The following is a 13,418-nucleotide window of genomic DNA, read 5'->3' on the forward strand; positions in this document are numbered from 1 at the left end:
TTTATGAGAACCTTGTAAATACACCAAATCTATTTAAACCAATTTTCTTTTATGTCTCATTCTTTTAACCACTAGTCATCTCTCACAGTTAAATCTGACCCCATTTTAGTCTTGTAACTCGGCTGATAAGGCCGAGTGTTACACTTTTATGGGAGACCGCCTGGGAATACCAGGTGCTGTAAGCTTTTGCCTTTTCTTTACTATTTATGTAATATGCTGGCTTTTACGGAGGCTGATCTTTAAATAGCCCACTTTTTGGAGCAGCCCTCGCTTATGGCCATACCGCGCTGAGAGCGCCCGATCTCGTCTGATCTCGGAAGCTAAGCAGCGTCGGGCCTGGTTAGTACTTGGATGGGAGACCGCCTGGGAATACCAGGTGCTGTAAGCTTTTGCCTTTTCTTCACTATTTATATAATATGCTGGATTTTACGGAGGCTGATCTTTAAATAGCCCACTTTTTGGAGCAGACCTCGCTTATGGCCATACCACCCTGAGGGCGCTAGAGAGCCAGCAGGTAGTGCTAGGTTTGCAGTGCAGAGATACTCTCTGAATCCATTTGTTTGACAATCTCTTTTCTGAAATACTTAATTTTCTTTTTGATTTTGGACTTTGGGAATTCGTTGTTGGAAAGTCAGAGTTAACCCTGATCACTTCCCCCAACAGCTTAGGCTGTGTGGGGGACTTTTTGGACTCTTCCTGGTTGAAGCATGCTGCAGATGCACATCATGGCTGCAGACAAAGAAACAGTGCAAACAACAATGATAAAAGGTAGCAATGGGAAGAATGAAGAGGACGATCAAAGAAGTGGAAAAGACAACCAAGTAGTGATTCAAAAGCAGCAGAAAACAAACAAAGTCACAGGAGATCTGCAGAGAGAAAGAGAAGAAAACAACCAAGGAGTGCAAGGAGGAACAAAAGGAAAATATAGCAAAGACCTGACATTGGAGGTGGAAGTGGAGGGAACAGAAAAGATTTCCATGATGGATTTGCTGAGGGGAGTAAAGAAGGAGTGTGGAGAGGTGATCGGCTGCAGAGTGAGAGGTGAAAGGATGTATGAACTCACAATGAAGGATGAAGAGGCAAAGCATAAACTAATGGATGGCGTGAGAGTACAAGGAGTGATGGTGCATGCAAGGGAAGTTATGAATAATGACATGGTGGTGTCTTTTATAAACTTGCCAGTATACTTAGAGGATGAGAAGATACTCTTCAAACTACAAGAGTGGGGAGTACGACCACTCTCACCAATAAAACGTCGGTTATGGCCTGGAACGGATATAGCTGATGGAACCCGGTTCTTAAAGGTTCGTTTTACGGAACAGGTATGTTCACTTCCATACTCCACAAAGTTTGAGACTCTGAGAGGCACCGAATATTTTCGCGTCATCCATGATAGACAAGTACGTGTTTGCAGACTTTGTATCAAGCCAGGGCACATATTCAGAGAGTGCCCTGAATTAAAGTGCTTCAAATGTGGTGGAGGAGGACATTATGCAAGAGATTGTGAAGAATGGATGCGATTAGAGAGAGAGCGAGTAGTTGGACAAGAAGATGATGAAAGGAGGTACAGTGATCTGACAGAGGAACAAGAGGTGGAAGTGGCTGGTGTTGTGAGCGGGGGAGGTAAAGATGGAGCTGAGGCTGGTGAAAAAAGAAGCAAAATGGAGCGGCGAGACAGAATTGGGAGCAAGGGTGAAAAGGATGGCGAGGAGGAGGAGATGGAACAGTCGGAACAGAGCGAGGAAGACAAAGGTGAAAGTAAAGTGAAAGGAAAAGGTAAAGAGGATGAAAAGAAAGAGATGGAACAGGAACTGAAAGAAAGTAAAGGTGAAGAAAATAGGAATGGGGGACAAAAAGATGGACTGAAAGCAAAGATTAAAAGACTCAGTGCAAAGAGGAAGTCTGAGACGGACGGAGAACAGAGTGAACAGATCAAGGAACCACGGGCAGGTATTTGATGCCTTATTTAATTATATGTGGTTTTGTTTTTCAATTTTATTTAGTTTTCTTTAGCTACTCTCATGGCCACTGTAACTTCAATAAATATAAATGGGTTAAGGAATAAAAGCAAGATGAAAGAGTTATTATTTACATATAGGAGTGATATAATTTGTATACAGGAGACAAATTGGGAAGAGGATAAAGTGAGAGAGATGAGAGAGGAGTGGAGAGGGGATATTTATTATAATAATGGAGCAAAAAATGCAAGAGGTGTGGCAGTACTTTTTAAAAAAGATAGTGTCAAAGGTATAAGGGAGGTATATAAAGATCAGAGGGGAAGGATCTTGGTAGTTGAATTTACATATAGAGATATAGATTTTAGATTAATAAATATATACGTTCCGAATATAGAAGTAGATAGGAGGGAAATATTGGAAGAATTAAAAGAATTAGTTGTGGGGAAATGTATTGTAGTGGGGGATTTTAATATAAAATGTAGCAGATTAGATGTGGGCAAGGGCGTAAAATTTAGATGGGAGAAATCTAGGGGAATGTTGATGGAGATAATGAGAGAGAAGGGGTTAATAGATGTGTGGAGGTATGAAAATCCAGAAAAAAGAGAATTTACTAGGAGGCAATTAAAAGAAGGTATATTAAAACAGAGTAGAATAGATTTAGTGTTAGTTAAGGAGGAAATCATTAGATACATAGATGGGACAAGGCATCAAGGAAATAGTTTAAGTGATCATGATGGTGTTAGGTTCAGAATTAAGATAGGGAGTGAGGAGGTAGGAGGAGGGATGTGGATATTGAATGCAGGATACATTGGAGAGGAAGAATATGAGATACAGATGAAGGATCTAATAAATAGAGAAAATGAGAAGATAGATGAGTATAAAAGAGAGGGAGGATTAGATGACAGAATAGGGGAAAGATGGGAGAAAATGAAAGACCAGATTAAGTTCATCAGTATAAAATATAGTAAGAAAAGATGGGAAAAGATGAAGAAGGAAGAAGAGTTGCTGAAAGAAAGATTGAGGGAAGAATTAAACAAGGCTGAAGATGAAGAAGGATATAGTATGGAAAAATATATAGAGGCTAAGATAGCACTGGAGAAATTTGAGAGGGAGAAATGTAGAGGAGCAATTCTAAGAAGTAGGGCAAAATATGCATTAGAAGGTGAGAAATGTACAGGGTATTTCTTAGGGCTAGAGAAAAGGAGACAAAGTAAAACATATATAAACGAAATAAATACAAAGGAAGGCAAAACAACAAAAGACTACGTAGAGATTTTGGAGAGAGTGCAAGAATTCTATGAAGATTTATACAAGAGGGGAGGAGCAGATGAGAAAATCATAGAGGAAGTATTAGAAAGTGTAGGGAATATTCTAAGTGAGGAAGATAGGGAATGGTGTGATAAGGATATAGAGGAAGAGGAGGTGAAAGAGGCAATAGGGGGGTTGAAAAATGGAAAAAGTCCGGGGAGTGATGGGATCGGTATTGAATGGTATAAAACATATAAGGAAGGGGTAGCACCAATTCTAGTTGAAGTTTTTAAGGGGATAGAAAGAACAGGAGTAGTGCAAGATAGAATGGTGGAGGGAGTGATAGCTTTAGTGTATAAGAAGGGAAATAGATTAGATATGGAGAACTATAGACCAATCAGTCTATTAAATGTGGATTATAAAATACTGACTAAAGTTTTAGCGAATAGAGTGAAAAGAGTGATAGGAAGTATAGTTCAACCAACACAGAGTTACAGTATACCAGGCAGGGATATAGCGGACACGATAGGGACCGTTAGGGATGTTATGGAGCATATGAAACGAGATGAGAAGGGAGGGATAGTATTAGGGATTGATTGGAATAAAGCTTTTGATAGAGTGGAACACAAATATTTATTTAGGGTATTAGAGAAGTTTGGATTTGGGGTGAAAGTGATAGGATGGATAAGAAGACTATATGAAAAAGCAAAAAGTTGCATAAAAATAAATGGAGTGCTAACAGACAAGTTCGATGTAGGAAGATCAGTAAGACAGGGATGTCCCCTGTATGCATTATTGTATGCCATTTCAGTAGAGCCTCTAGCTACTTTAATTAAGAGAGATAAAAGAGTAGTGGGCATTGAGTTGCCATATGGAGGGATGTGTACTATAAACCAATATGCAGATGATACTACAATCACAGTGAGAGAAGGAAACAGTGTAAAAAGAGTTTTAGAGATAGTGAAGAGGTATGGGAAGGCATCAGGGGCAAAAATAAATATGGAGAAATCAGAACTAATGTATATAGGGGAGGTAGAGAGAGTAGAGGTAGGGTTAAGAGTGGAGGAAAGATATGTGAAAGTATTAGGGGTATATTTAGGGGTGCAAAGCAAAGAGGCAAGAGATGTGACTTGGACCGGGGTGATTAACAAAATAAGAACAGTATGTGCAGCATGGAAAGGGAGAAAATTGAAATTAAATGGGAAAGTAATAGTGGTAAATAGCCTGTTATTGTCAGTATGTGTGTATGTGATGAGTGTAATGGAAATGCCAGGGTGGGTGTTGAATGAATTGAATAAAATTGTAGGTGATTTTATATGGGGCGGCAAAGGGGTGAAAATTGCACAGAAAACATTGGTGGGTAAGAGATGGGAAGGGGGTTTAAACTTGATGGACTTAGAAACAAAAAGAGCCGCAATGAGAATAAAAACGGTAATAAAATATATGGGAGGGAGATGGGATTATGGATGGAAGGAGTTCTTAAGAAAGTATGTTGATGACGTGGGAGGAATAGGAGATAATGGTTGGTACATGGGCTTCAAGCAATCAATGACGGGAGGAATACCAGAAATATATCGGGAGGTTTTAGAGGCATGGAGGCATTTCCTACCCAAATTAGAGTATGAGTGTGAAGATATAAATGTGATTAAAAATCTGCCACTATTTCTGAATGAAAAAATTAAGTATAAAAATAAAACATTGTATGAACATAAATTTATAGAAGGGGGCATAAAACAAGTAAAGGATATAATGTACGAAGTTATTCCAGGATTTCTTAGAGATAACTGCATTTATGATTCTGTGTGTGATTTAGATGGAATGGAGAATAGAGAGAAAGTGAATACAATATATGACAAAATTAAAACAAGCATACCCTTGCAATGGACTAAGGTGATTAAAAGTGAATGTGTCTCTAAAGAAGAGCAATGTATGCCAGAGATGTATGTGCATGATAATGGTGAAAAGTACAAAATTAAGAATATGAGTGTAAAGAATGTATACAGGAGATTAATCGGTGATGTTATAAAAGAACCAGCGGCAGAAAAAGTGTGGAAGAAAGTGTTTGAGGATCTGGATGTGAAAAAAATCTGGTCAAACCTAAATATAAAATACAACAGTATTGATTGTGAGAACAATGACTTTCTGATAAGACATAATAGAATTTACACGAATGTGGTGTTAAATAAAATAAACAATGATGTCAATGTGATGTGTGATGTGTGTGATAATGGCCATGAGAGTTTTTTACATTATTTTCTGAGATGTGAAGCTTTGGTTGGTTTCTTTGATTTTCTTAAAAGTATATTAATAGAAAACTGGGGTGTGCAAGTGAAGTCAGAGGAGGAATGGGGGAAAATATTTTTGTTTGGAATTGTTGGGAAAAGGAAAAAAAGGGATATCTGTCTAATTAATTTTCTTTTAAGTCATGCTAGACTAGCAGTGGTTCTAAGAAGGAACTATGCACATTTTGAGGGTAGGACGATGAAAGTTAAAGATATATTTAAGTTAATAACACAAAGAGATGTGGAGTTGATTTGTAAGTTTGGAGAGAAAAAGGCAAAAGAATTTTTTATAGACACAAATAAGTTCATATATCAAGATGTGGGTGGGAAAATCTGCTTTAATTGGTAGGAAGCAATCATCTGATTTGAGAAGGGTAGTAGACATATCTCTTGTATATTTCATTTATGTATCTGTATTTTCCTTTTTTTGTGCAAAATAATGGATGTCAATTGAAAGATGACTCATATGAATGTAACAAATTGTGTTGAGTGAGTGTGAATGTGATGGAAAACTGTAATTGAAAATTTGTGAATTGAAAAAAAAAAAAAGATAAAAAAAAAAAAAAAAGAGAGCGCCCGATCTCGTCTGATCTCGGAAGCTATGCAGCGTCGGGCCTGGTTAGTACTTGGATGGGAGACCGCCTGGGAATACCAGGTGCTGTAAGCTTTTGCCTTTTCTTCACTATTTATATAATATGCTGGCTTTTAGAAAGACGTGTTTTACCGCTCTATTTATTACAATCATTTAAATGTATTATAGAGTTTTAAGTGTTTTACATGTTTTTTAGGCCATTTTATTACTCTTAACATTTTAAGTGTATGTGTCTTTAATAAATGGATGGTTGGCCTGTCATGTGACTAGACACATGACAGGAAGCAGGAAGTACAACTGTATAAGAGAGCAGCATGACAAACAAAGGACAGTCACCAAACTGTTGGATTGAGGAGTTGCTAATTTTAGAGCTCACCTTTCCATTCACCACCTGCAAACTTTGGATTACACTTTCTGTGGATTGTATATACACTGGTGGACACTCACATTGGACTTATCAACACACTGGGGTTCTTGGACTGTTTTTAGGGTATGGACAAATGAACTGTATTCTTTTAACAGAGTTTACCTGTTTTTAGGGTATGGACAAATGAACTGTATTCTTTTAACAGAGTTAACCTAGTTTTATCGTGTTGTTTTAAAGTCTTTTATGTGAACCTTGTAAATACACCAAATCTATTTAAACCAATTTTCTTTTATGTCTCATTCTTTTAACCACTAGTCATCTCTCACAGTTAAATCTGACCCCATTTTAGTCTTGTAACTCGGCTGATAAGGCCGATTGTTACACTTTTATGGGAGACCGCCTGGGAATACCAGGTGCTGTAAGCTTTTGCCTTTTCTTCACTATTTATATAATATGCTGGCTTTTACGGAGGCTGATCTTTAAATAGCCCACTTTTTGGAGCAGCCCTCGCTTATGGCCATACCGCGCTGAGAGCGCCCGATCTCGTCTGATCTCGGAAGCTAAGCAGCGTCGGGCCTAGTTAGTACTTGGATGGGAGACCGCCTGGGAATACCAGGTGCTGTAAGCTTTTGCCTTTTCTTCACTATTTATATAATATGCTGGCTTTTACGGAGGCTGATCTTTAAATAGCCCACTTTTTGGAGCAGCCCTCGCTTATGGCCATACCGCGCTGAGAGCGCCCGGTCTCGTCTGATCTCGGAAGCTAAGCAGCGTAGGGCCTGGTTAGTACTTGGATGGGAGACCGCCTGGGAATACCAGGTGCTGTAAGCTTTTGCCTTTTCTTCACTATTTATATAATATGCTGGCTTTTAGAAAGACGTGTTTTACCGCTCTATTTATTACAATCATTTAAATGTATTATAGAGTTTTAAGTGTTTTACATGTTTTTTAGGCCATTTTATTACTCTTAACATTTTAAGTGTATGTGTCTTTAATAAATGGATGGTTGGCCTGTCATGTGACTAGACACATGACAGGAAGCAGGAAGTACAACTGTATAAGAGAGCAGCATGACAAACAAAGGACAGTCACCAAACTGTTGGATTGAGGAGTTGCTAATTTTAGAGCTCACCTTTCCATTCACCACCTGCAAACTTTGGATTACACTTTCTGTGGATTGTATATACACTGGTGGACACTCACATTGGACTTATCAACACACTGGGGTTCTTGGACTGTTTTTAGGGTATGGACAAATGAACTGTATTCTTTTAACAGAGTTTACCTGTTTTTAGGGTATGGACAAATGAACTGTATTCTTTTAACAGAGTTTACCTAGTTTTATCGTGTTGTTTTAAAGTCTTTTATGTGAACCTTGTAAATACACCAAATCTATTTAAACCAATTTTCTTTTATGTCTCATTCTTTTAACCACTAGTCATCTCTCACAGTTAAATCTGACCCCATTTTAGTCTTGTAACTCGGCTGATAAGGCCGAGTGTTACACTTTTATGGGAGACCGCCTGGGAATACCAGGTGCTGTAAGCTTTTGCCTTTTCTTTACTATTTATGTAATATGCTGGCTTTTACGGAGGCTGATCTTTAAATAGCCCACTTTTTGGAGCAGCCCTCGCTTATGGCCATACCGCGCTGAGAGCGCCCCATCTCGTCTGATCTCGGAAGCTAAGCAGCGTCGGGCCTGGTTAGTACTTGGATGGGAGACCGCCTGGGAATACCAGGTGCTGTAAGCTTTTGCCTTTTCTTCACTATTTATATAATATGCTGGCTTTTACGGAGGCTGATCTTTAAATAGCCCACTTTTTGGAGCAGCCCTCGCTTATGGCCATACCGCGCTGAGAGCGCCCAATCTCGTCTGATCTCGGAAGCTATGCAGCGTCGGGCCTGGTTAGTACTTGGATGGGAGACCGCCTGGGAATACCAGGTGCTGTAAGCTTTTGCCTTTTCTTCACTATTTATATAATATGCTGGCTTTTAGAAAGACGTGTTTTACTGCTCTATTTATTACAATCATTTAAATGTATTATAGAGTTTTAAGTGTTTTACATGTTTTTAGGCCATTTTATTACTCTTAACATTTTAAGTGTATGTGTCTTTAATAAATGGATGGTTGGCCTGTCATGTGACTAGACACATGACAGGAAGCAGGAAGTACAACTGTATAAGAGAGCAGCATGACAAACAAAGGACAGTCACCAAACTGTTGGATTGAGGAGTTGCTAATTTTAGAGCTCACCTTTCCATTCACCACCTGCAAACTTTGGATTACACTTTCTGTGGATTGTATATACACTGGTGGACACTCACATTGGACTTATCAACACACTGGGGTTCTTGGACTGTTTTTAGGGTATGGACAAATGAACTGTATTCTTTTAACAGAGTTTACCTGTTTTTAGGGTATGGACAAATGAACTGTATTCTTTTAACAGAGTTTACCTAGTTTTATCGTGTTGTTTTAAAGTCTTTTATGTGAACCTTGTAAATACACCAAATCTATTTAAACCAATTTTCTTTTATGTCTCATTCTTTTAACCACTAGTCATCTCTCACAGTTAAATCTGACCCCATTTTAGTCTTGTAACTCGGCTGATAAGGCAGATTGTTACACTTTTATGGGAGACCGCCTGGGAATACCAGGTGCTGTAAGCTTTTGCCTTTTCTTCACTATTTATATAATATGCTGGCTTTTACGGAGGCTGATCTTTAAATAGCCCACTTTTTGGAGCAGCCCTCGCTTATGGCCATACCACGCTGAGAGCGCCCGATCTCGTCTGATCTCGGAAGCTAAGCAGCGTCGGGCCTGCTTAGTACTTGGATGGGAGACCGCCTGGGAATACCAGGTGCTGTAAGCTTTTGCCTTTTCTTCACTATTTATATAATATGCTGGCTTTTACGGAGGCTGATCTTTAAATAGCCCACTTTTTGGAGTAGCCCTCATTTATGGCCATACCGCGCTGAGAGCGCCCGATCTCGTCTGATCTCGGAAGCTAAGCAGCGTCGGGCCTGGTTAGTACTTGGATGGGAGACCGCCTGGGAATACCAGGTGCTGTAAGCTTTTGCCTTTTCTTCACTATTTATATAATATGCTGGCTTTTAGAAAGACGTGTTTTACCGCTCTATTTATTACAATCATTTAAATGTATTATAGAGTTTTAAGTGTTTTACATGTTTTTTAGGCCATTTTATTACTCTTAACATTTTAAGTGTATGTGTCTTTAATAAATGGATGGTTGGCCTGTCATGTGACTAGACACATGACAGGAAGCAGGAAGTACAACTGTATAAGAGAGCAGCATGACAAACAAAGGACAGTCACCAAACTGTTGGATTGAGGAGTTGCTAATTTTAGAGCTCACCTTTCCATTCACCACCTGCAAACTTTGGATTACACTTTCTGTGGATTGTATATACACTGGTGGACACTCACATTGGACTTATCAACACACTGGGGTTCTTGGACTGTTTTTAGGGTATGGACAAATGAACTGTATTCTTTTAACAGAGTTTACCTGTTTTTAGGGTATGGACAAATGAACTGTATTCTTTTAACAGAGTTTACCTAGTTTTATCGTGTTGTTTTAAAGTCTTTTATGTGAACCTTGTAAATACACCAAATCTATTTAAACCAATTTTCTTTTATGTCTCATTCTTTTAACCACTAGTCATCTCTCACAGTTAAATCTGACCCCATTTTAGTCTTGTAACTCGGCTGATAAGGCCGAGTGTTACACTTTTATGGGAGACCGCCTGGGAATACCAGGTGCTGTAAGCTTTTGCCTTTTCTTTACTATTTATGTAATATGCTGGCTTTTACGGAGGCTGATCTTTAAATAGCCCACTTTTTGGAGCAGCCCTCGCTTATGGCCATACCGCGCTGAGAGTGCCCGATCTCGTCTGATCTCGGAAGCTAAGCAGCGTCGGGCCTGGTTAGTACTTGGATGGGAGACCGCCTTGGAATACCAGGTGCTGTAAGCTTTTGCCTTTTCTTCACTATTTATATAATATGCTGGCTTTTACGGAGGCTGATCTTTAAATAGCCCACTTTTTGGAGCAGCCCTCGCTTATGGCCATACCGCGCTGAGAGCGCCCGATCTCGTCTGATCTCGGAAGCTAAGCAGCGTCGGGCCTGGTTAGTACTTGGATGGGAGACCGCCTGGGAATACCAGGTGCTGTAAGCTTTTGCCTTTTCTTCACTATTTATATAATATGCTGGCTTTTACGGAGGCTGATCTTTAAATAGCCCACTTTTTGGAGCAGCCCTCGCTTATGGCCATACCACGCTGAGAGCGCCCGATCTCGTCTGATCTCGGAAGCTAAGCAGCGTCGGGCCTGCTTAGTACTTGGATGGGAGACCGCCTGGGAATACCAGGTGCTGTAAGCTTTTGCCTTTTCTTCACTATTTATATAATATGCTGGCTTTTAGAAAGACGTGTTTTACCGCTCTATTTATTACAATCATTTAAATGTATTATAGAGTTTTAAGTGTTTTACATGTTTTTTAGGCCATTTTATTACTCTTAACATTTTAAGTGTATGTGTCTTTAATAAATGGATGGTCGGCCTGTCATGTGACTAGACACATGACAGGAAGCAGGAAGTACAACTGTATAAGAGAGCAGCATGACAAACAAAGGACAGTCACCAAACTGTTGGATTGAGGAGTTGCTAATTTTAGAGCTCACCTTTCCATTCACCACCTGCAAACTTTGGATTACACTTTCTGTGGATTGTATATACACTGGTGGACACTCACATTGGACTTATCAACACACTGGGGTTCTTGGACTGTTTTTAGGGTATGGAAAAATGAACTTTATTCTTTTAACAGAGTTTACCTGTTTTTAGGGTATGGACAAATGAACTGTATTCTTTTAACAGAGTTTACCTAGTTTTATCGTGTTGTTTTAAAGTCTTTTATGTGAACCTTGTAAATACACCAAATCTATTTAAACCAATTTTCTTTTATGTCTCATTCTTTTAACCACTAGTCATCTCTCACAGTTAAATCTGACCCCATTTTAGTCTTGTAACTCGGCTGATAAGGCCGATTGTAACACTTTTATGGGAGACCGCCTGGGAATACCAGGTGCTGTAAGCTTTTGCCTTTTCTTTACTATTTATGTAATATGCTGGCTTTTACGGAGGCTGATCTTTAAATAGCCCACTTTTTGGAGCAGCCCTCGCTTATGGCCATACCGCGCTGAGAGCGCCCGATCTCGTCTGATCTCGGAAGCTAAGCAGCGTCGGGCCTGGTTAGTACTTGGATGGGAGACCGCCTGGGAATACCAGGTGCTGTAAGCTTTTGCCTTTTCTTCACTATTTATATAAAGACGTGTTTTACCGCTCTATTTATTACAATCATTTAAATGTATTATAGAGTTTTAAGTGTTTTACATGTTTTTTAGGCCATTTTATTACTCTTAACATTTTAAGTGTATGTGTCTTTAATAAATGGATGGTTGGCCTGTCATGTGACTAGACACATGACAGGAAGCAGGAAGTACAACTGTATAAGAGAGCAGCATGACAAACAAAGGACAGTCACCAAACTGTTGGATTGAGGATTTGCTAATTTTAGAGCTCACCTTTCCATTCACCACCTGCAAACTTTGGATTACACTTTCTGTGGATTGTATATACACTGGTGGACACTCACATTGGACTTATCAACACACTGGGGTTCTTGGACTGTTTTTAGGGTATGGACAAATGAACTGTATTCTTTTAACAGAGTTTACCTGTTTTTAGGGTATGGACAAATGAACTGTATTCTTTTAACAGAGTTTACCTAGTTTTATCGTGTTGTTTTAAAGTCTTTTATGTGAACCTTGTAATTACACCAAATCTATTTAAACCAATTTTCTTTTATGTCTCATTCTTTTAACCACTAGTCATCTCTCACAGTTAAATCTGACCCCATTTTAGTCTTGTAACTCGGCTGATAAGGCCGATTGTTACACTTTTATGGGAGACCGCCTGGGAATACCAGGTGCTGTAAGCTTTTGCCTTTTCTTCACTATTTATATAATATGCTGGCTTTTACGGAGGCTGATCTTTAAATAGCCCACTTTTTGGAGCAGCCCTCGCTTATGGCCATACCGCGCTGAGAGCGCCCGATCTCGTCTGATCTCGAAAGCTAAGCAGCGTCGGGCCTGGTTAGTACTTGGATGGGAGACCGCCTGGGAATACCAGGTGCTGTAAGCTTTTGCCTTTTATTCACTATTTATATAATATGCTGGCTTTTACGGAGGCTGATCTTTAAATAGCCCACTTTTTGGAGCAGCCCTCGCTTATGGCCATACCGCGCTGAGAGCGCCCGATCTCGTCTGATCTCGGAAGCTAAGCAGCGTAGGGCCTGGTTAGTACTTGGATGGGAGACCGCCTGGGAATACCAGGTGCTGTAAGCTTTTACCTTTTCTTCAATATTTATATAATATGCTGGCTTTTAGAAAGACGTGTTTTACCGCTCTATTTATTACAATCATTTAAATGTATTATAGAGTTTTAAGTGTTTTACATGTTTTTTAGGCCATTTTATTACTCTTAACATTTTAAGTGTATGTGTCTTTAATAAATGGATGGTTGGCCTGTCATGTGACTAGACACATGACAGGAAGCAGGAAGTACAACTGTATAAGAGAGCAGCATGACAAACAAAGGACAGTCACCAAACTGTTGGATTGAGGAGTTGCTAATTTTAGAGCTCACCTTTCCATTCACCACCTGCAAACTTTGGATTACACTTTCTGTGGATTGTATATACACTGGTGGACACTCACATTGGACTTATCAACACACTGGGGTTCTTGGACTGTTTTTAGGGTATGGACAAATGAACTGTATTCTTTTAACAGAGTTTACCTGTTTTTAGGGTATGGACAAATGAACTGTATTCTTTTAACAGAGTTTACCTAGTTTTATCGTGTTGTTTTAAAGTCTTTTATGTGAAC

At 39.3% G+C, this 13,418-nt stretch overlaps 13 non-coding genes across 13 annotated transcripts; all 13 read left to right on the plus strand.

Moving 5' to 3' along the window:
* Window positions 1-269: 269 nt before the first annotated feature.
* On the plus strand, window positions 270-388 carry LOC141293696 (5S ribosomal RNA). Its single transcript, XR_012340801.1, has one exon. It is a non-coding gene; the product is annotated as a 5S ribosomal RNA (ribosomal RNA).
* A 6,568-nt stretch (window positions 389-6,956) lies between these two features.
* LOC141316016 (5S ribosomal RNA) lies at window positions 6,957-7,075 on the plus strand. The gene has a single exon (XR_012351186.1). It is a non-coding gene; the product is annotated as a 5S ribosomal RNA (ribosomal RNA).
* An 84-nt stretch (window positions 7,076-7,159) lies between these two features.
* LOC141297360 (5S ribosomal RNA) lies at window positions 7,160-7,278 on the plus strand. Its single transcript, XR_012341371.1, has one exon. It is a non-coding gene; the product is annotated as a 5S ribosomal RNA (ribosomal RNA).
* An 801-nt stretch (window positions 7,279-8,079) lies between these two features.
* Window positions 8,080-8,198, plus strand: LOC141318609 (5S ribosomal RNA). Its single transcript, XR_012352915.1, has one exon. It is a non-coding gene; the product is annotated as a 5S ribosomal RNA (ribosomal RNA).
* Window positions 8,199-8,282: 84 nt separating this feature from the next.
* LOC141319112 (5S ribosomal RNA) lies at window positions 8,283-8,401 on the plus strand. The gene has a single exon (XR_012353387.1). It is a non-coding gene; the product is annotated as a 5S ribosomal RNA (ribosomal RNA).
* Window positions 8,402-9,201: 800 nt separating this feature from the next.
* On the plus strand, window positions 9,202-9,320 carry LOC141314484 (5S ribosomal RNA). Its single transcript, XR_012350130.1, has one exon. It is a non-coding gene; the product is annotated as a 5S ribosomal RNA (ribosomal RNA).
* Window positions 9,321-9,404: 84 nt separating this feature from the next.
* On the plus strand, window positions 9,405-9,523 carry LOC141316985 (5S ribosomal RNA). Its single transcript, XR_012351672.1, has one exon. It is a non-coding gene; the product is annotated as a 5S ribosomal RNA (ribosomal RNA).
* Window positions 9,524-10,324: 801 nt separating this feature from the next.
* On the plus strand, window positions 10,325-10,443 carry LOC141317710 (5S ribosomal RNA). The gene has a single exon (XR_012352071.1). It is a non-coding gene; the product is annotated as a 5S ribosomal RNA (ribosomal RNA).
* Window positions 10,444-10,527: 84 nt separating this feature from the next.
* Window positions 10,528-10,646, plus strand: LOC141293708 (5S ribosomal RNA). The gene has a single exon (XR_012340803.1). It is a non-coding gene; the product is annotated as a 5S ribosomal RNA (ribosomal RNA).
* An 84-nt stretch (window positions 10,647-10,730) lies between these two features.
* Window positions 10,731-10,849, plus strand: LOC141314495 (5S ribosomal RNA). Its single transcript, XR_012350131.1, has one exon. It is a non-coding gene; the product is annotated as a 5S ribosomal RNA (ribosomal RNA).
* Window positions 10,850-11,650: 801 nt separating this feature from the next.
* On the plus strand, window positions 11,651-11,769 carry LOC141293716 (5S ribosomal RNA). Its single transcript, XR_012340804.1, has one exon. It is a non-coding gene; the product is annotated as a 5S ribosomal RNA (ribosomal RNA).
* A 784-nt stretch (window positions 11,770-12,553) lies between these two features.
* On the plus strand, window positions 12,554-12,672 carry LOC141312206 (5S ribosomal RNA). The gene has a single exon (XR_012349210.1). It is a non-coding gene; the product is annotated as a 5S ribosomal RNA (ribosomal RNA).
* Window positions 12,673-12,756: 84 nt separating this feature from the next.
* Window positions 12,757-12,875, plus strand: LOC141293668 (5S ribosomal RNA). Its single transcript, XR_012340795.1, has one exon. It is a non-coding gene; the product is annotated as a 5S ribosomal RNA (ribosomal RNA).
* The last annotated feature ends 543 nt before the right edge of the window (window positions 12,876-13,418 follow it).

The sequence above is a fragment of the Garra rufa genome, chromosome 1 (assembly GCF_049309525.1).
Source record: "Garra rufa chromosome 1, GarRuf1.0, whole genome shotgun sequence".
NCBI lineage: Eukaryota > Metazoa > Chordata > Actinopteri > Cypriniformes > Cyprinidae > Garra > Garra rufa.